The following is a 22,938-nucleotide window of genomic DNA, read 5'->3' on the forward strand; positions in this document are numbered from 1 at the left end:
GCTTTTGTTTTCTATTATTTCCCTAATAATTCCTGATGATAATGTGCTTTTTTGACTTCTATAAAATTGTTTTCCTAGAGTTATTCATTATTACATCACAGTCCTCCTCTGCACAGCTTTTCCCCTGCATTACAGAATGCATTTATCTGCATTATGCTTGCCATCCTGCTGACCATCCCATTCTTCCTACATGTGCTTATCCCTTTATGCAGTAAATTTGTATGGATGATGAAGCTCATTACTGCACAAATAAATGATAAATGAAAAAAATGTGAATTGTAAAATGAGCTTTACAAATTCCATATGACCTAGGAAGTCTGAGATACAGTTTCAAGAAAACTGAAGTGAGGGGGATGGAAATAAAAGTTTCCTGAGCTGCTGAGGAAACCTGCAGTCCTTCTTACATAAGCCTAGGTGAGAAGATGGGCAAAAATAAACTCTTGGTGAATCAGTCTAATCCAGGCTTACAGATCTTCAAAGGAGCATGCTTCTGAACCATCAGGTCCTTCACTCTGCAGCAGGCAGAAAGATGCTCTCAGATAATGCTTCTACATAGGGCTGGCACACTTTCTGATCTTCTCACTCTAGCTCTGAAAAATTTGTCTTATTGCCAAGAATTTTATGAAAAAAAAAATGATGTCTTGTAAAATTCCTGACCAGTCTTATTATTCAGCCCACTAAGCATAAAATCAAATCTAGGAGGTGGCCATTAACTCTCAGGGAAGCCTGGCTTTATTTTATTAAAAACAGAAAAAAGGGGGTTATATTTACACATGGACTGTAGCTGCTTCTGCAGCAAATCCATGTATAGAAATGTGGCCACTGGTCATTTCAAAATGCAGAAAGTATCATGTCTGACTGCAGGATGGTAAGATAATTTAACACTTCAAAATAATACCTCATTATACATCATAAGGATTGTCAATAGAAGTACAATGACTCACCAAAGCAGGTAACTCATTACCTTGACCTAAATATAAAGGAAGTAGGAATGGCTCTATCGAAGAGAAAAGATTAAGGCATTCTGAGGTAGGAAAAGTATCAGCTGCTAAGTTTGAAGAGGTCTATATAAAAACATTTATATTTTAAAACATTAAGCTAATTTGTTACTTTCATGCAATAATAAAGCTTAACTACAGGAAATACATGAATTTCGGACCCTGCCTTGTGTATAAATAATCCTCGGAAACACGCCTACTCACACAGTGTTACTAATAATAGTGTAAATTATTAAAGCTGACAGAATCTTTATACCTAATGCATGTGCTTTTTTGCACTCTGCACTTTTTTCAGCTTCGACAATGAATAAACACCAATCAGGTTTTGTTTCTTCAGTTTATGTGCCAACACAATGCTGTTATTTGTGATCATAGAACTGCAGAAAAATGTTAAAATATAAGGAAGAAAAGGTGAAAAAGAGGCAAGTAGTCCTTTGGGTTTAAATTAAATTTTGGTTAACAGTGCATTCTTTACTGGAAAATATAAATAACTAAAGAATGCAAATTTAAATATGTGTCCAATTGCTTTAATAATCTAAATATTAAGACTGACATTGCTCTTCATGATCTTTCTAATAAAAAATATTTTTTGTTTGAATATGGGAAAAAACTATTTTAAACAGATATAACTTTTAGAGAGATTTATGAAAAAAAAGTGATTAAAAAAACTGTTTGCCTTTGAGCTCAAAAGAAAGGGAATTAGCAGATACAAAAATAATTTTGTCAGTCATTTCTGTACCTTACTACATTTTTGAATGTTTACATCTTCTTTATAGCCACCATCAATTAAAAAAAAAATTTAAAATACATTTTCAGCATGCTATGTGCAGACACTTGAGTTTGCTTTCTAAGAGTTAACTTTCTTTTGAACAATTTGTAGAGCAGTACTTGGGAGCTGGGCGTTGATTTTAATGAAGTCAACCTGGTTTGGATAAGTGTAAAAGTAGAAATGCTAGGTAACTTCGAAATTACATTGACAGCTGTGGTCTCAAGAAATTTGTTACAGATTTTTACAATTCTTGTGGATCATATTTTGCTGAATATTTCTAATTCTTTTTAGAGGATATTGCCAATGCAAATGAAGTTGCAATGTATTGACACATTTAGCATTATCATCATTATCATTATGCATATACATACCTATTTGAAATGTGGGGTAGAAGGAAATGCCATAGATTTATTTTTGAACTATGGGAGCTGAAATTGCTTCTGTATGTGAAAATCACTTTGTCAAAAACTTGGGAACATACATTGTCCTCTAATAACTCTTTTTGTCGAAGTTGTCTATGCTCAGAGTTTCTCTGACTGCCTCATTGCTCATTACTCTCTGCTCAGTTTTAGGGTATGAATAGCTATCAGTACGTGATTTTTCTTTCATATCCTGCCAAGGGAGTTCTCTACTGTGCACAGTGATTTAAAAGAATCCTTCTCTGCAGGAAGCAATAACACTAGAAATGATTTAAACAAAACCTAAAATGTCACCTTAGACTAATGAAATTCCTTCATCAAGCAGTACAGAGTTGACATTTCTGTGAGATCCCTTAAAACTCAGATTAAGAAGAGAAAATTAAACTTGAAATAACAGGAAACAAAACCAGCTCTCTTTTCCCTGGAAGCAGTTGAGTACAGTATGTTGATTATTCTCAGACAAGCTGATCTCACAGTGACCCTACATCAGCAAAAAGAACAGCCAACAACATGACTTTAGATGTCTGGCAATGTTATCTATTGTTCATCATTTGAAAATGAAATAGCTGTCTGCCTTGGAGATAGCCCATCTGTAGCTTCACTCATATGTGCCCCCATATGCAGGGAGATAGTTGAAGAACTGCCTTAGTGCCTCAACCTAGGGATTATTTTCACCCATTTTCCCATCTTTGAGAGTGGGCAGTACAAGTGCTACAGTGGAAAATATAGAAGTCTTTCACATATGGCTGTTATAAAATAACCTGTATGCAAGGGGGTTTTCTTTTAAATTCATCTCATATATATCAATACCTGTTTGGAATTGAAGGGCTTTGTACCTTTTCAGTTCAATGGAGTTGTGGTTTTAAAGCCACTTGAGATGTTCACAATACCAATAAACACCCCCTGACTCCCATATTTAAATCTAGATAAGTCTCTACCCCTGGAGGTACCTCTTAGTGGTAAGTAGAAGAGACCAGCTGCTTTTTTTTGGGTGGGGGGGCATTAGTGTTTATAGAGATTTCTTAGTTTTAGTGGAGCACAGATGTGAGAGCAGAGCAGTGGAGAGTTGTTTCTGTGAGCTGCAGCTTTCCTGAATAAGGACTTTTACATGTCCTATAGGGACACACTAGTATCACTTAAGAACACTACATTTGGCTGCACAAGACTGCAAAAAATAGATGTTTATAACATTTAGGCAGAATCCTGAGGTTGGAGTCTTCAGCTTCTTTCGGGATCAATTAGAAATGGGAACTTAACTCCAATAGTCCCTGCACACACCACCATTTCCCTCTCAGCTGTTCAGCTGCGTGTGAGAGTTTGGATGTAATTTTGCCTTGGGCACAGAGCCAGTCCCTGCAACACTGAAAGAAGTGATAGTTCAAGGCTGCTCTTTTACTTCTTTTCATCACTGCTGAGTGTTTTACTTTCCTCATCTCAGAAAGAAACCGATCATCCAGTGCGTGGGCTGTCAACAGCTCCCTCGCACTCTCATTTCTTTCTGCGGTACAGCCCAATGGGGACTGCGGCCATCCCCAATGTTTCCTCAGTACGGGCTGCTCTGCCCACAGCCACCCAGCCTCGTTTGCCTGCAGTGTGTATCATAAATTCCCCCTGGCAGACACGCTGCTGCGTGGAGTGTGATCACTAAGGCAGCAGCTGCGGTTGGATAGAGAGATCTAGCAGCCTTGCTTCCTGCAGGGAGAGATTTTACCATATTGAATCAGGTCACAAAACCATGACATCCAGCGTCTTGCTTTAAGCGATGAGCAATACCTGATGTCTCAAATGAAGCTGAAAGCACCTAACAGTGTATCTGGAGAATTGTGTCTGGCAGAAGAAAAGAGTTTATTTTACTGGCCCTGAGTGCCTGTGGAATAAACCTCCAGATACTTCTATGATACACCATAAGACCATGAGTTCTTTCTGTCTGGAGTTGGACTTAGGAACACTTTAGTAATAATGACAGACTCTCTTTAATTGGTCTGGGAAAAAAAAAACAGGGAGAGAGCCAGAGATCACATGTGACTTCATGAAAAAGGTATTTTCTATCTTTTTATCTGAATTTGGAGGCAAGTTGTAATTTTCCTGAGCAAGCTAACAAAATTCATTGAATTACATGCTGCTAAACCTAACACACTGTACTGTTAACACTGGATCATTATATTTTATTGCTGATTGCAGGGGTTCTTGTATGGAACACTGTGTTCAGATAAAGCTACTCTGAAACACAAATTTGTTGAAATAGGGGAACCCTGATAATGATGTACGAATTAAGATATCTTTAATGGGTTATAAAAGCACTGTCCATCCACAGCTGATTTTAGAAACAGATAGTGATTTCATTGTTCTAGTGATCATGTAATTTTAAAACCAGTGATGTTTGCTGATTTTTATTGTCTCCGATAATTTTGATTGAATTGTATATGTTAATAATAAGACTAGAATGTTCTGATTAATGTAATTTGATTTTCAAGGTTTCAGCAGGACTGAAACCATGGGTGACAGATTTTTAGATGAAACCTTTGATAATGCAGAGTTTCAGGAGGTCATCTTAGTGTATGCTGAATCCCAGCTGCAATGAGCTGTACATTTCTGTTATTCTGCTGGATATGTTTTCAAATTAAACACTTAATCCATAATCTAATGTATTTTATGGATATAAGGATATCAATTATACCATCAGAACTGTTTTTTTAAAAGAAATAGATCTTCAACAAAGAAGTGATTTCCAAGTGATGCAATCTTAGAAAAGTTGAGGTGAGTTTTAGATAGACTGTACAGATCTGCTCCTGTGTTAGTAGGCTTGTTTCCCTGTGCTGTTAAGTCCAAAGAATGACCTTGAACTGAAAATTTAGTGTAATTAAAACACTTAGCTGCCAATTTCTTTTTTTTTTACAAAAGTGTATTTTTCAGTCACATAGGAAAATATATTTGTGAATTCCACAAGACACATTTGAAGGAGATTTTGGTGATTCTGGGGACTGGAATGTAATTATCTCATGTTTGTGTCTGGCCAAATACAGACACTACTAATTAGGAGAATGCTTTTTTGTTTCATTGTGCAGAGATTAGCTTCATTTCAGTGAGGGCAAAATCTTGGGTCCTGACTTAAAAATAGGTATTGCAGACGTTCCACAGAGGAAAGCTCTTTGGACTGTCTCCTTGGGTACATGCAGTTCCCTACATTTGTACTTAGTAGTAGAGCATAATTAGATTTCAAATTACCGGATCATGTGGCTACCCTCAAACAAGGCTAGGCTAGGGTGAATCAGTAGGCAAGTGACTTAATTTCCTCTTTTGAGACTATAAATCCAGTTCCTATTTCTTTTTTAAGCAAGTCTCTGTGAAATATGTATGTTTTGGTATGTGTATACATATATGTATTCACCTCTCAAGTAATAACAGAATACATAGTTAGCTGGGCTAATGTCCTTGGCAAGATGAAAAAGCATTTGTAAATGTCACCTGGAACCCCACACTGCACACAAGTATTTGAGGAACTGGTATTAGCAGCTTTAAGGCATGATTGTTCTATGAAATAGAAAATGGCAACGAAGACACTCATCTTCCTATTTCACTATCTCTCCCCGGAAGCAATTCAGTTTCATTTGCATGGCACAATATTCAAGTTGTTGAATCCTAGTCTCTCAGGACTGTCTCAAAGGGACTGACAATGGTTTCAGATCCTCTGCATAAACATCCACTGGAAACTATAATTCTGCACATTCCCAGCTTAATCATTTTTCTTATTTCTATCTGGAGTACAGTATTAGTAAGAACTTATTAAGGGATGACCATAACTTAAGGAGAGAGGACATCACAGCAAGGTTCTCTTCTTAACTAAAAAATATGTGATCTATATATTACTCAGTGGAACCCAATATAAGAAAACTTAAAACTCCAGGAAAATTGCAACAAACAATGCAAAAATAAGTCACAAAGAGTAGCTCTGGCTCAGATTCTCAAAACTAGGTAGATATCTTACTCCCACTTCAGGAGTTAAGGATTTTATTATCTTGAGGCATTCTGGCTTGTCCTTTAAATCTCCATGTATTTATGCTTATCTGTAACTGACCCACAAGAAAATACAAGAAAAAGAGCGAGAGAGAATCAGGATGTAACTTTTAACAGGGACAAAATGAGTACAGATCTTCTAAAAATTGAACAGGATTGCATTTCTTTTTTTTTCTAAAAACATATGAAGTGTAATGGATCTCTTGTGGAAAGAAAGTATTTTTCTGATTATTTTACTGGGGCCAGTACTACCTCCTCAAAACCTAATTAAAATAATTTCTTTTAGATAGGGGTTTGGGGTTATCTTGTAGGATGGATAAAACTCTGTTGTAAAGTCTGTAGAAATTAAATTCTTTAGATTTTTATCCCCAGGCTCTGCAAAAAAAGTATTTCCAGGCTTCTGAATAGTCTATTATGATCAAAACCACTGTGTATATTTCAGTGGATTGCATAACAGGATATTGTTCAGTAAGTTCTGTTGGTAGTGGTTTTGGAAGGAGGGGAAGAGGAAGACAAAAAATTTAAAATAAAAGACAACTTATTAAGAAAATATGTTTTCCAATTATTTTTTTCTGTCAAGCCCTATGTTTTTTTTTAACTATTTACTTTTAAAAATTATTTGTTGACTGAGTTATAAGTGCATCAGATTGTCAAAGGAATCATTGACCACAAATCAATTATTCTATTTAATTTGAAATTGCAAGAGCGCACTTTTCATGTTTAGTTTGCTGGAGTGCAACCTTTTCAGTTGGTTTTTCACACCACATGAGTCAGTGGCACTAAAGGGCCAAATATGGATGTAGTAATTAGATGAGATGAGCATCTTATTTTTCCCCCCCCGTGAGTTTTTTTTTCCCCAGCCTGACACATTATTGAGAAAGACTATATACCTCTATGATCTTGAGTCAAGAGGCTTCTCTGATGAGTTTCAAGATCAAATCAGCTTTAGCTCAGATTGAATAATGACTCTGACGGCCCCTTTCAGCAGTGGGGTGTAAATTTGTAATCTTCAGTATTGCAGCTCAAAAGTTCTGCTACATGTATTACAGAAAGAACTGTATTAGTTGTGGCACAGGACTGTTTTCTTCAACTAAGAGTTGCAACTAATGGCATGTCACATACACCACTCAGCTTTGCTGTGATTGAACAAGGGATAGGGTAAAATATCCCTAAACTACTTATAAAAGGCAAGTTAAAATTCTGTTTTTTCCATAACAGATTTAAGTTTAACTTGGGAAAATTGATCTTTTAGCATTGTGCAGACACAACAGTTAATCTGATTCTACTTGTGGGCAAGCGAGTATAGGGGAAAAAAAATTCCCCGAAGGTCTGGCTTTGTTTCGGCAAAAGTTACCTTAATTTCCAGCAAACCTAGGGTTCTACCCTATTAAGTGAGGATGAATAATTTTCTTCCTAGACCAACATTTTGAGTGATACTCTGTACAGTAGATCACAATTGGACTTTTAAATGCATTTTGGACAATAAACTACAGAACTTCTTTCAACTATAGAACAATTTTTGAAGTGCAATCTCATGGCAAAGCTGTTTTGCATTTTTCAGATTTTGCAGCCAGCTACTTTAAGTAACAAGAAAAAGTTTAACAGCTCATATTTGTGAGTAAGAAGGGAGTCAACAGCAAAGATTGTGGATACTTTTCTAATACAGTCCTGACAGTTTCATACATTTTGTTCTAACTCAACTGAAGTGTTGTAAGGCATCATTAAGATAAAAAATTGAAAATAATGGACTGCTGTGACATCCAATATACATTATTAACTGATGTGTAAGATAGACCTGTAGCTTTAAACAGAAAGGTTGTATTTCTGCATTTTGCATAAGAGAATGTGATACTGCTAAGAGGCATGACCTTTGCCTAAAAGGACAAGTGTTAAATAGCAATGTCATAGAAACATATGGAAGCAATAATCCCAACTTCTCTTTTCAAGTCCTCTTACTAAGTGCATTGGTCAACAGCACATGAGTTATCCTTGAGGGACCTGACTGGGCAAATAGGGGAGATAAAGTGATTAATTTGATTTCTGCAGTTCAAAATAACTAAATGATCATTTAGTACCTGATCATGAAAGTATATCTAAGGTGGGTTTAATGCTGTTGTGAAAACAGCATAGTTTAGACATAAAACAAACAAACAAACAAACAAAAGAATTCTTGAACTTGGAACCTTTGATCCTGAATTTGTTTGTTAATTTTGGCATGGCTTTGGCAAGTCATAATTCATCAGGAGAGGAGTGAAAATGGAATTTAGATACTTTTACTATAAACCTTTTAATGCCTTCATTACAGAGGGAAGACTCGCATGCATATCAAACACTGAATTCCTCATAACCATCATCCACATCTTCTAGAAACCTCCCTTTGTTTATTCTTTGTGACAGAAATCCAATTGTCTTTGTGAAGGACAGAGACACAAACTGTTGTAGAGGATCTTTTTGACCCTGCTGATTATTAAGTCGAACCATTTTTGAGAAATAGTACATTAAATGTAATTTCCACAAGAATATAATGAACTAATTACCAGACAAATATTAAAAAACTAATCTTCATTCTTGCTCATTAACAGTGAACAAATACAGGTTGTATTCTTTGTTGTTGTTGCTTTTCTTAAGTGTACATGCATTTACCCTCAATTTCCTGACAACAGCACTTAGATAAAAAATGTTGGATCAGGAGTTTGAGAAGCCATTTAAATGGATGCAGTGAGGCAGACCCTGTGCCAGTGAAGCTACACTGATTTATACAAGCTGTGGATCCACATTGTGAATTTTGGTTTTTGACAGTAACCACTATTACTGTGTAGTCAGGACTTTCTACACGCTTTCTTCATGACACAGAGCACTGGCTCAGCATCCGTAACTAATTTTGTGTTGAATGAAGTGATCTTTATGCACTGAATTGAAATTGAAACTTCTCATTGAAAGAACATTCCAAAAATATCAAAATTCAGCATGTGTTCACAAAAGAGAACCTTTTTATCAGGGGAATAAAAAGTCGGGTCACGTTACTTGAAATATGAAGGCTGGATCTTTGTTATTCATTTTATTGATTGCACCAACATATGATGGACAGAATGGCATGGCCAATGACCATTGGATTGTAAATGGAATTAGCCAGTATTCCTTGCAGTCTGCAAGGAAGATGAAGCAAAACCTAGTTCAATATCCTTGAATCCAGAGTCTGAAAATAAGAGTGTCAAGAAGACAGTAGTAAGCTCTATACTAACTTCCAGGTATACTCTCTGCTGTGTCAGCATTGTTTGTTCATATTATTCAGCAATACTTAATAAATTTATTCCTCTCATTTCCCATTATATTCTTACTTTGCCTTTTAGTAAAAATTGGGAGATAAAGGGTAAGAGCAAAGAACAATTGAATATGGTCTAGTAAGTGCATTGCTCACTCTGTTAAGTTTCATTTTGAAAAATCTATCATTTTGAAAAAATTAAGCTGTGTTTACTATAAAAGTGATAGATTGTGGTGAGAAGAAAAGCACCCCAAACCTTTAAAAGAAAAAGAAATGTTTTCTTTTTGCTGTTATATAATTTTGAACTCGGCAATTTGTAATACACTTAAGGAAAAAAAAGAACTTGCTGACAATTTGGACACCAGTAAAAGAAGAATTTACTATTCTTTAAGAAGGAAAAACTAATTTTGTCAGTTCTTAAAAGACCCTTAATTAAATTGAAAGGTGATTTACTATGTTGCTTTTGTACAGTAAGGAGAAACTATTAAGCTGTTTTGCTGACTTCAGTATATTGAAGTCTTGCAGGTTGCATTGCTGGGCTGCTTTGAGGAGCTACAGAAAAGTTCCCCCCTTTTAAGAGCTGTAAAGTATCATGAAAAGATTTTAACATAGCTCTGCTCTCTTCTAGGGGTTTACCTATAGAGTAGACTTTAAATCCCAGTATTTGCCAGTGAGCATTAATTTGTTACCTGTTTTAAGTGAGAAAAGAAACAGCAGTTGTTCAAGGCAGTCTGAACAGCAGATACCAAATGTTAATGGATCCCACCAAATGATAGGTACTCTCTTAGGAAGAGGTAAGATCATTCATAGCTAACTGTTTCCCAAGTAATCTTCATGCCCTATCTCACTAAGGACAAATACGAGGGATAAGAGAGGCTGCCTAGCATGTGCTTCTGCACATCCCGATAGAACAATTCTCAGTATGCTTAGTTTACTGTTGACTACCAGTTGTAGGGTACTAATCTGCTCGTAGTGGATACCTAGCTTTTGGTCTCCCCTGAAAAAGAGCCATTGCATTGCTGAAGAAAATGCAGACTTGCAAGAAGTTTTTTTGCTAAATTCTTAAAAGCAGACTGTTTTCCCAACCTAGTTCTACGGCAGTGCTCTAGTGTTGTTCTGACAGAAGTAACTGTTCTCTAACATGGTACAGGTGAATGAGAAATCAACTCCACTTGGAGTCAGGCCCTATTTTGAAAATGGACTTTCCAAAACGGTAGGGAAGTTTACCCTAATCATGGTTGTATCTCAAATTTGAGCATACATATATATTACCCCCATTCTAAAGTTTGCCTTTGATTTCAGCTGAAGACAGTGTTCAATATTTCTTGATATAATATGGTAAGTTATAAAAAAACCTCTTATGTTTCTCTCCAGAAACAGCTAGATTTCAGTGTAGAATAAGGGAATTATGATGTGTTATATATGTTGTTTGTCAGTGTAGGATTTAAAACTCACAGCAAAACTTCTAGATAAAAATCAATATATAACTCTAATCTATTACCATCTATTAGACAGTGTAAAACCTCTTAAATCCCATGTCCACCAGACATAACACATTATAAAGGAGGAGATAAGGACATCTCTTCATTCATTGTGGATTACGTCTGCTGTTTTTATTTCAAAGCTACCATTGCACCCCTATATTTCATGGTACTAAGGAAATAAAAAAAAAAGAAAATGAAAAAGAAAGGCTATAACTTATTATTCAGAAAAAAGAAAATATATTTTTTGACAACTAAAAGTAAGTCCACTCGATATATTATGTATTATTACCATTCTTTCAGCATTTCAGCAATTGAAGGAGCCTTCTTTCTTATATAGAGTGGGTTTTCTTGTGTTGTTTTTTTTTTTTTAAATGTCTTATCTTTACCATTTTAAACTGATTTTATGGAAGCTCTGTTTTCACAGCAGTTGGCTGTCTGAACCTCCTGATACTCAGAAAACCATCACATCACAGAATGGTTTCAGTTGGAAGGGACAATAAAGATCACTCAGTCCAATCCCCTTGCCATGGGAGAGATACCTTCCACTAGAACAGATTGCTCAAAGCCCCATCCAGTCTGGCCATGGCCACCTCCGGGGATGAGACATCCACAACTTCTCTGGGCAACTTGTCCAGTGTCTCACCACTCTCTGAGAAAGATCTTTTCTCTAAAATCTAATCAAAAGCTGCCTTCTTTCAGTTTAAAGCCATTTTCTGTTGTTCTATCTCTAGATACCATTATAAAAAAGTCTCTCTCCAGCTTTCTTGTATGCTCCCATTTGCCACTGGAAAGCTGCTGTAAGGTCTCCTCAGAGACCTTACTTTTTCAAGAATGGATCAGTGTAGTTTAGAGGGTAACAAGGATCAAAAACTTCAACTGTAATAACAATAATCTGATTTCACTGACTTGAATGGAGTATTGCTAGTTTATTCCACCTGAGAATTAGGCTAAATTCAGACAATTTCTTAGAATCACAGAGAAAAATATTGCCTTTATATTACTGGAAAGGAAAAAAGTATAAAGAAACAAGTCACAGGAATGTGTTATGTATAGTATTTTCTTTTCCCCCATATATTAAAAAACCCAAACAAAAACAACAAAAAAGTTTTTTCTATCATCCTCTTAAATATAGTGAGAGCTTAGGTCTAGATCTGTGGCTGCAGTGTTGAAGGAAGTTCTTAAATCTGTGCATGTTGATCTCTGGTACGCAGCAGCTCTCCTGTCTTCCGTGAAATCCTTCTGAGATTTAGATGCCAGTTCAGAAATCAGGTCTAGTAAAGGAAATCTTCGTGCTTCTGTGTGAAGAATGAGAGACAAAACTCCCTGTAGTCTTTGCTGCTCCTAGTTGCTGTGATTACATCTTGTCACTTCCTGAATTTTCTTAAGTATTGAGCATATGAAAAGCAATATGAATAAAGAAATGAAGGGTTTTTTTCCCCAAGATGCTTGAACCCAGGTTTTAAAATCATTCTTGCAGACCAAGGACAGACAATGACAGACAATTACTTGTTAATAGTTGCCATTAAGCATGCTTGCACAAGTGAATAAAGCTAGGAATAGGCAAATAACTATTTGCCCATGGGCAAATAGGAAAATCCACTCTACAATAATTGTGTAATCTTCCATGTTATAAAAGTCCACTATGTGAGAAAGGTCTGCAAGGCAGCACAATGCTGGGGACATACATGCTATATAACATTGGTACTTAAATGCAACACTAGCACGTTTATCATTGTTCTTAGAAGCTCAAAACTTGCTATGTGGAACTGGTCTTAAATACTCTGGTAAGAGTGCCTGATGATCCCAAAGTTCTTCAAATGTATACCTCATGGGATGACTACACTATCAATGTCCACTTTAAGCACTTACATGGGAGCCTGCTAATGAGTCCTTGAAAATATTTCATGTACTTGTCCTCATGATTCTTTCTGGAGTAGAGAGTATAGAAAAGAATTCAGGAAATAGTTCTCAGCCAGAGAGAACTAGACACCTTAGTACTTTTGTAATTCAACTGTATTTTTTATGTGCTTGGATTATAGCATAGAATTCCAAAATTTAGAAAGTATTTTCTTGATAGGAAACAAATAAATAGCTTTTTAAAAATAGTTGAGTTATATTTAAGTGCATTAGGTATACCTCTGCATGCAGAAATGCATGTGTTTGAACGAAAGCTTCATTGGCTGTGTTGTGTTTTATTACTATCTTTAACTATTGAACAGATCATACTTTTCCTATAGCAACTCTGTGTCTTTCAATGTACAGAATGAAAAAAACAATAACCTGAGTTCAGTACTTGGGCCTTTATCAGTGAAATTCTCCTTTTCTGGAAGCTATTCTTTACCATAAGTTATGACAGCTGCATTAAATCTGTGTTGAGCATGTCTTTAAAACTTTCAGTGACTATACTATAGGTATATCCTTAGCATGGAATATTTAATCTGTAAATGGTTACAATTTTACAAAGCTGTAAGAAACCAAAAGCATTTCACAATGGCAAATGTTGGATACTTTTAATAATAGGTGGTATCTCTGTTGTCTGTTATATATGTCTGTGATAAATATTTGTATTGCTGTAAAAGTCAACATAGTAAAGGAGAGCTTCACTGAAAGCTGCCATATTTGTATCCTTGAATATCATCAAATATCAAATTTATTCTACTTTGGACAGATAAATTTCAAATTTGTTTAGAACCCTGGATTCACTCTTGCTGGACAATTTAAAATTAGCAGCGTAATTTCTTGGAATATTTTAGGAATCCAATATGTTAACATATCAACACTTTAAAATATTATATTACTTTTTTTATAGAACACTTTCATATATACTAACTGTTTTTTATCTGTCTCAGTTACTATTTTGCCCTTTTATGTTCTGTGACAATTTTAATTAAATAAAAATTACATTTCCATGTCCCTGAAAACTATCCTAAAAGAATGGCAACAAAGACCTAGTGCTTATAACATCAACAATAACCTGCAATTGGCTCTCTATAGTGAACTTATATTGATATGCGACATGGAGTCCTGACTCCAGTGAAACCAGAGGCAAAACTCACACTGATTTCTGCAGGAGTAAATTTTTGCCTGTGATTTTATCTCGTAGTTAAAAATGCAAATCTGTGGTGGGGTCAGGAACGTAGAATACTGTATCAGCAGTTAAGAGTCTGAACAACTGAAAAAGCAGGCAGTACTGCTGATATTGGGCATTGTATCCTGTTGGTAACTTGAAGCAAATAAATAACACTTCAGTGAAAATTATCATTTGCTAAAGAGGTATGTGCTACCTTCCTGGGTCTGTTATGAATCTCACACTGATGTAATAGTGCTTTGAATCCAAATGTGTCACCCTATGACTAAGCTTTATTCAACAATATTTGGGAGTTAATGAACTTATGAAAATCTAGTAATTAAAACATTAGTAATTAGTCACTTTAGAGTGAAACTGGTTTTGGAACATGCTATCTTTCAACAGTATTGTGATCCATGAAACAACATTAGTCCTTTACTAGGTCAGAAGCAGATATTTGTTGCAGAAGAACTAACACTTGAGAGAATGTAGTTGCTGCAAAAGAGATTTGCAGAGTTCATGTCGGGCCGATCTCATGCTGAATAAGGTCATGAAGCAGATTATCTTATGTGTTATCACACAGCCCATGCAGGACAATCAGAGGATCAGGTCCATGCAGCATGGTTTTCTGAGAGTCAGGTCCTGTTTGACCAACTTAGTCTCCTTCTATGCCACGGTGACCCACTTAGTGGATGAGGGAAAGGCTGTAGATGTTGTCTACCTGGTATTTATCAAAGCCTTGGACATCGTCTCCCACAGAATTTTCCCAGAGAAACTGGCTTTCCCTGGTGTAGACAGATGCACTCTTCATTGAGTAAAAACTTGGCTTAATGGCTGGACCCAGAGATGGGTGGTGAATGGAGGTACATCCAGCTGGCAGCAGGTCACAAGTGGTGTTCCCCAGGACTCAGTGTTAGGGCCAGTCCTGTTTAATATCTTTGCTGGATCATCAAAACTGGATGAGGTGATTGAGTACTCCCTCAGTTCTCAGATGACACCAGATTGGGTGGGAATTAGGAAGGCTCTGCAGAGGGATCTGAACAATCTGGATCAATGGACTGAGGCCAGTGGTGTAAAGTCCCCAAGAATCCCTAGCCATTATTGTTGTAGCAAGGATTGGACTGGGTTCCAGGTGATCCACACTGATTACTGTGGTCTGTTCTCTATGTAGAAGAGACATCCAACGAGTTCTGAGGAGGAATAGCATAGCAAGCATTATAAATTGTAATTTCAAACCTCCAGTGTACTTCTTCAGACTTGCCATCCACAGTGTCAACATCTTGTGGTAAACACTTGTTAATACCTCAGAGCCAGAACAGCATCTGAAGGAATGTAGAAAGGAGAAGGAATGAGAGAAAGAATATATAGATGAAATTACAAATTCAGAATGTTTAATGCATTTCTATAAGATGTATAAATACTATGATAAGAATAATATAGGAATCTGTAGAATAGGACAGAACATTTTCTTAATATTTAAAAAAATATACTTTTAAAAGTCATGACATGTTGGTCATACAAAACATGATGATTCACACCCTTTAGTACATACATCTGTTCACATGCTGCTGGAATTGTGGTTCAGTAAGTCTGGTCTCCTGTTCTGCATCTGCTGCTGACACCACTTGTAGTTCATCCACCCCGACTCTTGTGTCATTCAGTCTTTGTGCTCTTAAAGCCAAGTGGTGCACTGAGGCACATTATCTTGAGGTCAACAAGATAGTGGTTGCTACATGGATATCATTTGGAGCAACATGCATTGCATCTTGTCAGCATGGAGTGGTAAGTTCATGTTGCAAAGTGTCATACAGAGGCATGCTAAATTTTGGCAATTGATTTAATCTATTATTTCCTCCGTTTTTTCAGCCATAAATAAGAATAATGTTACCTGTCTCTTTCACAGAGGGCTTGTGAGAATGTATTTATATCTCACATCTTATTAAGGCAATCCAATGAAGTATGGATTGTCGCCAAAAACTCCCATTGTATTCAAAAGGCCCTGGGGCCACTACATTCATGCAATTACCAACAACAGAACTATAGGGTCAAAGATTGTTGTTTGGATTCAGGAAAATACCTTGTAAGTAGTTGTTATAGTCCCCCTGTGTCACCATATAGTTTCACTCTTAATTTTATTTCACTAGCTGCCTCCTAAATTGAATTGAAACATTCTCCCACTTGTAATATTTAAAGGTGTACAAATACTGTGCGCAAGAACACCTATGACCTATTCATTGCCCAGCAGTGATAGATCTGGTAATAATGTGCATGCTATGCTGGCTGTACTGCACTTTGGTAACACCTAGGGTTTAATTGAAATACACCCTGACCTTGGTTTTGTTCATGAAGCATAGATTGGACATAATTACTATGAATCTACTGAGGGATATTATGGCAAAATGTCGTATTACTAATTTTGGCTCCTCACATTCTTTGGGAGGGGAAAAAAAAATCACGGTTTTCAGTAAAAAACACTGTATTGCAGTTTCATAGAAGTCCTGAAACAAGTAATTTTCCAAAAAATTAACTTCTTATATTTCTCTGTGCCTATTTTTTCTCTCAAAACACTATCACAGGAGGATAATTGCATTGCCCCTAACAGTTTCATATTCCTTCATAATTAAATAAACAGCTTGCAAATTGCAGACCACAAAGCGCCTGTGTTCCACTCTTACCTTAAGGGGTTTCCATAGCTACCAAGGACAAGAAGTTTAACCATCATTTGCCAGACTCGAGGCTATGTGAAGCCTTAACTTTTTAACTTGTGTCTCTTTTCTCTTTGTCGCTTTGTTTATTAACACAATGAGGGAGTAATTTGGAGTCAGTTAGCCACTACAAATGCAATGAAGCAAAATGAACTCCAGTGCTTTAGTGTGTTATTAGCTGGGTATGATTCTCCCAGAAGGTATTTTGAAATAATACATACTAACAATACAGACTATAGTTACCAAGGCTATGAAATAGCTACCAAACACTTTTCCAACTCAGCATCAAATAATTCAGATCTTAAAAGAAGAAAACAGGAAAACACTTTTCTTGACACAGCATTATGTGTCAAGAATTATTTAGGCAGATACCTATTTTAATTTATATCCCAAAAAGCATTGATGCAGATTTTCTATGGCCTCTTAATATAACTTCCTTTCATCCCCTGGCCTGTTCTGTTTTGCATATTACAAGTCACATTTGGAAAAACTGCACTTGTTAAGGCACAAACTTGATTTTCTATGTCACTGAAATGGACAATTCTCTGATTTGCTAATATCAAAATAATCTTCAAATCTTTTTAAATTACTTCAGATTTCACCAGAGCATCTCTCTTGCCAAAGTGTAGAAAAATATAGAAAACTGCTGCTGTATTATGTGTTCATCCAACAAAAATATGTATGTCTTTGAGTTTATGTTATCTACTTAGGTCAAGACCTCAGCAAGGCTCAAAAGATGTTGTGTACATGTAACAATAGTATTCAGCACTAGCACATTCAATAGACAAGGGCAAATATTGTAATTTACTAAATGACGGTTTGGGCTTTAAAAACTAGATTCCACATTTCTAAAGGGCAACTTTCTTACTCTAATTGCCTTTTGTTGTAGTTTCTCTTAATTTTACTGGCTACATTTGTATATCCATTCCTAGACTATTGTGTTCTTACCTGACATTTTCCACATCTGTGAGTAGGGAGAAAATTCTGAAAGGAATAAGGGCTAACATCGTGTATTCCATCAGCTTTCCACATTTTTCCCTTTCCATCTTTTAAAGGACTCAAATTTTAAGATTTCATATACTTAATTTGCAGATTTTTGCCTATCAGTTTGAAATGCTGTAGTATGTTGTTTAAAAGGATGTTAATTTATACAATTTAATGTTTTCATGTATAAAAAAAATTCTACCAAATCAAAAATAGATTATTTAATTATCACTGTGCTGTGTTTAAACAGATGATGTTAAATCACTGCTAGTCTACTGAAAACAAAGAAATACTGTAGTGTTTCAAAAAATGACCCCAGTTTGACAGGACTGAAAATTTCACTGTTTTGGAGTAGTGCTTTAGAACAGCATATAACTTTTTATTAAAAGTTTTTTTATACTGATTTTGTTGTGGTTCACAAATGCCTTCTTAATATGAATCTGTGATTTTACTTTGATAATAAATGAAAACAGAATTAAGGAATCATAGTTATAGAAATAGTGCAGTTTCATTGTTGCTCACAGGTATTTGTGGCATAAGATAGATCAGTATTGAAGGTTCTTGTATGACTTCACCTTATATTGTGGTTGGTACAGGAGATGAAGTGACACACTTCTGTAATTAAGAGAATTTTCTTCTAAGGCTACTGTAAAATTTCTACTGTTCAGGTACCTGTTTCTCCCTACATAAACATCCGTCCAGAAAAATATATAAGTTGAAACAAATAACAAAACTTCAGAGAAACTGTTTTACCAGCTGAAGCTGAATGGAACTTGAGTAACCCAAGGGAGCAGTAATGAGGTAAAACACCTTTTTACCTTTATGTAATTGGTTTGAATCAAGCCCAAGTCAATACAGAACAAAAGTTCCAAATGCCTGCACAGGGTGTCGAGAAAATGAACCCAAATTAACTTTGAAAAGGCACTAGCTAAACTATATTACATCCTTTTATGGGCACTCTTAATTGAAATTATAGTGGCCTTAATTCAATTTAGCTTAAATTAAATTTGAAATAGGAATGTCCACACAAAGATTTAATGCAGGATAATTAACCCACTTAACAGTTAATTCCAATTAAAATTCTAGAACGTTTCTAGGTGCACTAGTACCAAGCTGTATTGTGGTGGTTTTTATGAAAGAATTTAAGTTAATTCATCATGAATAGTTCATAGATTGCTCGTATTCATACCACTATGAGCAGTCTGAACAGAAGACTATTTTGTCCTCTTCACCCTTTGAGTGACATCCAGGGAGAAGACATTAAAGAAGTCCAATAATTCCTCTTAATAAAATTGAGTCTGTTCTAAAGAAGTATCCATTTCATATCATCTGATATTTTCTATGATTTTCCTATGAAATTAGCAAATGCTGTGAGTTGTACTGTGGATACAAACAGCAAATGATACTTAAGAGTAAAATAATAAATAAAGGGAAGTATCAGACTGATTTAGATTTAAACACTGTAAAATTTCTTAATTTCCAGCTAAAATGCAAATATTTTTTCTTGAACCTATGTACACTCAGATTCTCATTTTTAAAATGTTTATTTCATATTTGTTTCTGTTACCTGAAGTAAAGAGAAAATTTTATACCTTAGGAAAACCTGAGAGAGGAAACATGAAATCATACTGGAAAATGAGGCATGTGAAATAAAGCTGTTTTCTATATAACAAAATGAAAGAAAAGAAGAAAAAGGCAGACTGGGTCAAACTCATCCTTGATTGAACTCCCCTGAAATCAATGGTGATTCAGGAGGATTGAATGTGTTCAATCACATTTAGGTCTTTCAGGTCAGTCTTAGTGATTCAGCTCGATCTTAAAAGGTTTGCAGAGGAGAACTGGGAGGTATCTGGGGTACAGCAATATCCACTCTGCCTCCTACACTTACATGCTTCACAGGGCCACAGAAAATCCCAACTATGTCCCAGAGCAAAAACATGCAAAGAGGAGAATAATTTGTATAGTGAGTGTTTTGATTTGTCTGGCCTCATGAGTAATCAGTTTGCATTTCCGGGCTGTCTATCTAGCCCTCTTTGGCCTTCGTTTTATTTAACTAAAAATAAAATAAAATACAAATAGATAAAAACTGCTGAGCTTTGAAACCTCTCAGGTTTTTAGATGTTAGTGTGATGGCTCCCTTAACTGTTGTTGAGACTTTTAAAGTCCTATAGCAGTGAAAAAGGAAAACTGATTTTTAAGAATAGAGGAAAAGATACACTGCTATGTAGCTGCAGTCATGGGTTTTCACTGTAAAACAATCTGTTTAAAAAGATCCAAGCACTTCAGACTGGAGTTAATCCATGAGGAAAATAAAAAGCAAGATTAGGAAGAGGAAATATGAGATCTACTGTAAAACAGTTCACTGATTTGCATGAAGATTATTGCAATGCTCTGTTAAGAACATAGTATGTTTTGATTTGTTAGTGGCATAGGCATTCAGCAGAGAAAGAGAATGGTATCATGGTACTGTATAGGGGCAGGAGCAGCATGCAAAGTGTTTGTAGTGCTATTGAACTGAAAACTCTAGTCCTCAGGGGTTCAGCCAGGTGGAAAGGTATTTCAGGCTAGAAAATGGGGAATGGTGAGGTAGGCAGAAGGGTATGGTGAGTGAATCCCTGGCAATATGGTTCCATCAGTCCAACCCTTCACAGCCATCTGGGGAGACACATGTGAGACTTCAGGAGCATTTGCAGAGCAGATGTTGGTAGAGGATTTCTGACCCCAGCAGAGCTGCCTGCCCACAGTTCAGTCTCTCTTCTGGGATGAGGGTTAACCCTCATGTGTTTCAGTATTTTGTGGAGCTAAAGCATATTGTGTACTTATATCTACACAGAAATTCCTTTGGCTACCTCTGCTGGCATTGCTGCCAAAAGGGGATCAGTCTCAGGCCCTGAGAGCATTTAGAGTTCCTGAAAAGAGAGTTAAAAGAGTCACTTCTGCTTAAAGTCATCCTGGGATTTGAACCTATTTTTATTGCTGTACTCCATGCTCTATTCCATACAGAAACTATTTTCAATTCTCTGGTGCTGATGCTACCAGAAAAGACTTCCTAGCATAATTAACTGCTTGATGCACCTAGCTCCTCTTCACATGTTTGGAAATCTACTGTTTAATTTGCAACTGTAGATTGGGTTTTTTTTCTGAAAAAAATGCAGATATCATTGCAAAGGGTTTTTCTCTCAAAAACCTCTTTAAAAGAATGTGATGTATGGCATACATAACTATGATGTATAAAATGAAGCAAAGATGCATTTTCTGAATGAGAAAAATATAGCAAGTGATTTGAATGCTTCTCATCTTGAAATTTTTTGAGACATGGCTGAGGGAGAGTTTTGATGATTTTACTGGGCTTCAGTTGAGACTTAACTGTGATGAACTTGTGATGATTTAATTTTACTGTGATAGTTTAAACACCTGCTTTTCTGATAAATTTTGTCTATACAGTCAGTGACATACAGCATCACATTTCATGTTTTTTTATGGCAGATGGATACCACCAACTAAAGTATCTTAAACCATATATTGGGATAAAGCCATGGCCTTTGCACTGCATGGCTCCACTGCTGAGACAGTTATTCACAGACTAGATGGAAAGCTAAGTATGAGTTGCCAATAGCAACTCAACTGCCAGTGATCCAGCTAAGGGTCACTGGAGCCTGGGGAAATATCTTTGCCACCTGCCATACCTTATTAGGCAGATCTTTGGAAGTAGTCTAGAAGTTTAGGGGTTTTTTTACTCAAAGCCCACTATTACAGGAAAGTCCTTCAGTGATCACAATAGGCATAATCAAAAAAAAAAAAAAAAGAAAAAATTAATTTTGGATACTATACTATGCACATAAAAAGACATCTCTGCATACATTTGACAAAGTTACATTTCTACAGTGTAACTGCTGCCCCTAAGGAAAGCTACACTGTGTGTAACTGCAGAGGTAGATTAGCTCTGTCATTCCTTGTTTCATCTTCTGTTGGATCTTAAGAGGGCAATGCTTTTCACTCAGAGGAAAATGTGTAGTACATCAAGACTAACAAAATGTCAGATAAGCTATAGAGAGGAGAACATGCTTATCAAGTGCCTATTAAAAAAAAAGGGGGAGAGACTTTTTTATTTCTGTGGAAATAGAAAACAAAACAAACAATGCTCCATTTATGTCTAGGAGTGTCTCCAAGGCCATAAAGAGAATATACATTACTGTACTAAAATAACAGATGATATATGCTTTAGTAATTAGAACAGTGCCAGAGAGAGAGTTAAGGTCATGTTTGGAAACATATTTGATAATTGTAGTGTCTGGGGAACCGACTGTGCACTAAGGAAATTCTTAGCATTTTAAACTACATTTAAATTCTATACAGCAGAGGGCACTAGTGTTACTGAATTGACCATAGAGTTTCTATTTTGGTATTAGAAAAATGCATACAAAAATTACTTAGAAGACAAAGAGGTGTCAATAAAGTGTAAAGAAGCTGGTTGATGGTCTGTGTTTCATGTGTGGGTTTGTAAAGCTAAACCTTTATGTGTCTCTAGCATAATAGGTGTTGAATAGAAAATTACTCTAGTACAGAGTTCCAGATGGATCATTATGTAAAGCCCACTAAAATATTTCCATAGTGTTCTTCAAGGCTTTACAGTAATTTTCACTGGGTTTTTGTGCTATTTTTTTTCCCAAGGTACTTATGATTTAAAATTACCTTGTTGTGAAATGCATGTACCAAGACTTCCTGAATATTTAAGTTCTGATCTGTGGAAAACACCAGTATAAAAGAAAGGTCCTTTTTAATACATTTCTACTTCCACTAGGAATCTCACTGCAATATGTTAGCCTCATGCAAAGCTCACTAGTTGGAAGTGAGGATTTGCAAGGCATATGCTTACCTAGCATATTTTCTGCTGGTCATGGTTGCTTTTTTGGATCATCAGCTGCTCTGTACTTTAGCAGCACCAAGTCCAAGACCAACTGTGGCCTTATGCTAAAAACTGCATTTTGTTTCCTATGTTACCAACAAAGAGGGGAAAGAGTTGAATTATGTAAATAAATCCAATGTTAAAACAAATTGTGGCTACAAAAGCTAAGATTTGTTCTCACTGCATCCCTGTTGCAGGAGGATGGCAATATAGATCTTCTATACTTATATATTAAAAAAAAGATGTGGCTTAGATGCAAAAAGATCAAACATAACAACACATATGAAAACATATCTAAAATTTTATATCCACATCTCACAAAACGGTAAT

General features: G+C 35.9%; 1 protein-coding gene across 8 annotated transcripts in view; it reads left to right on the forward strand.

Moving 5' to 3' along the window:
• Window positions 1-22,938, forward strand: part of LRRC4C (leucine rich repeat containing 4C) — a 503,584-nt gene that overhangs the window by 474,723 nt on the left and 5,923 nt on the right. The window lies entirely within an intron of this gene.

This window comes from Pithys albifrons, chromosome 6 (genome assembly GCF_047495875.1).
Source record: "Pithys albifrons albifrons isolate INPA30051 chromosome 6, PitAlb_v1, whole genome shotgun sequence".
NCBI classification, from domain to species: domain Eukaryota; kingdom Metazoa; phylum Chordata; class Aves; order Passeriformes; family Thamnophilidae; genus Pithys; species Pithys albifrons.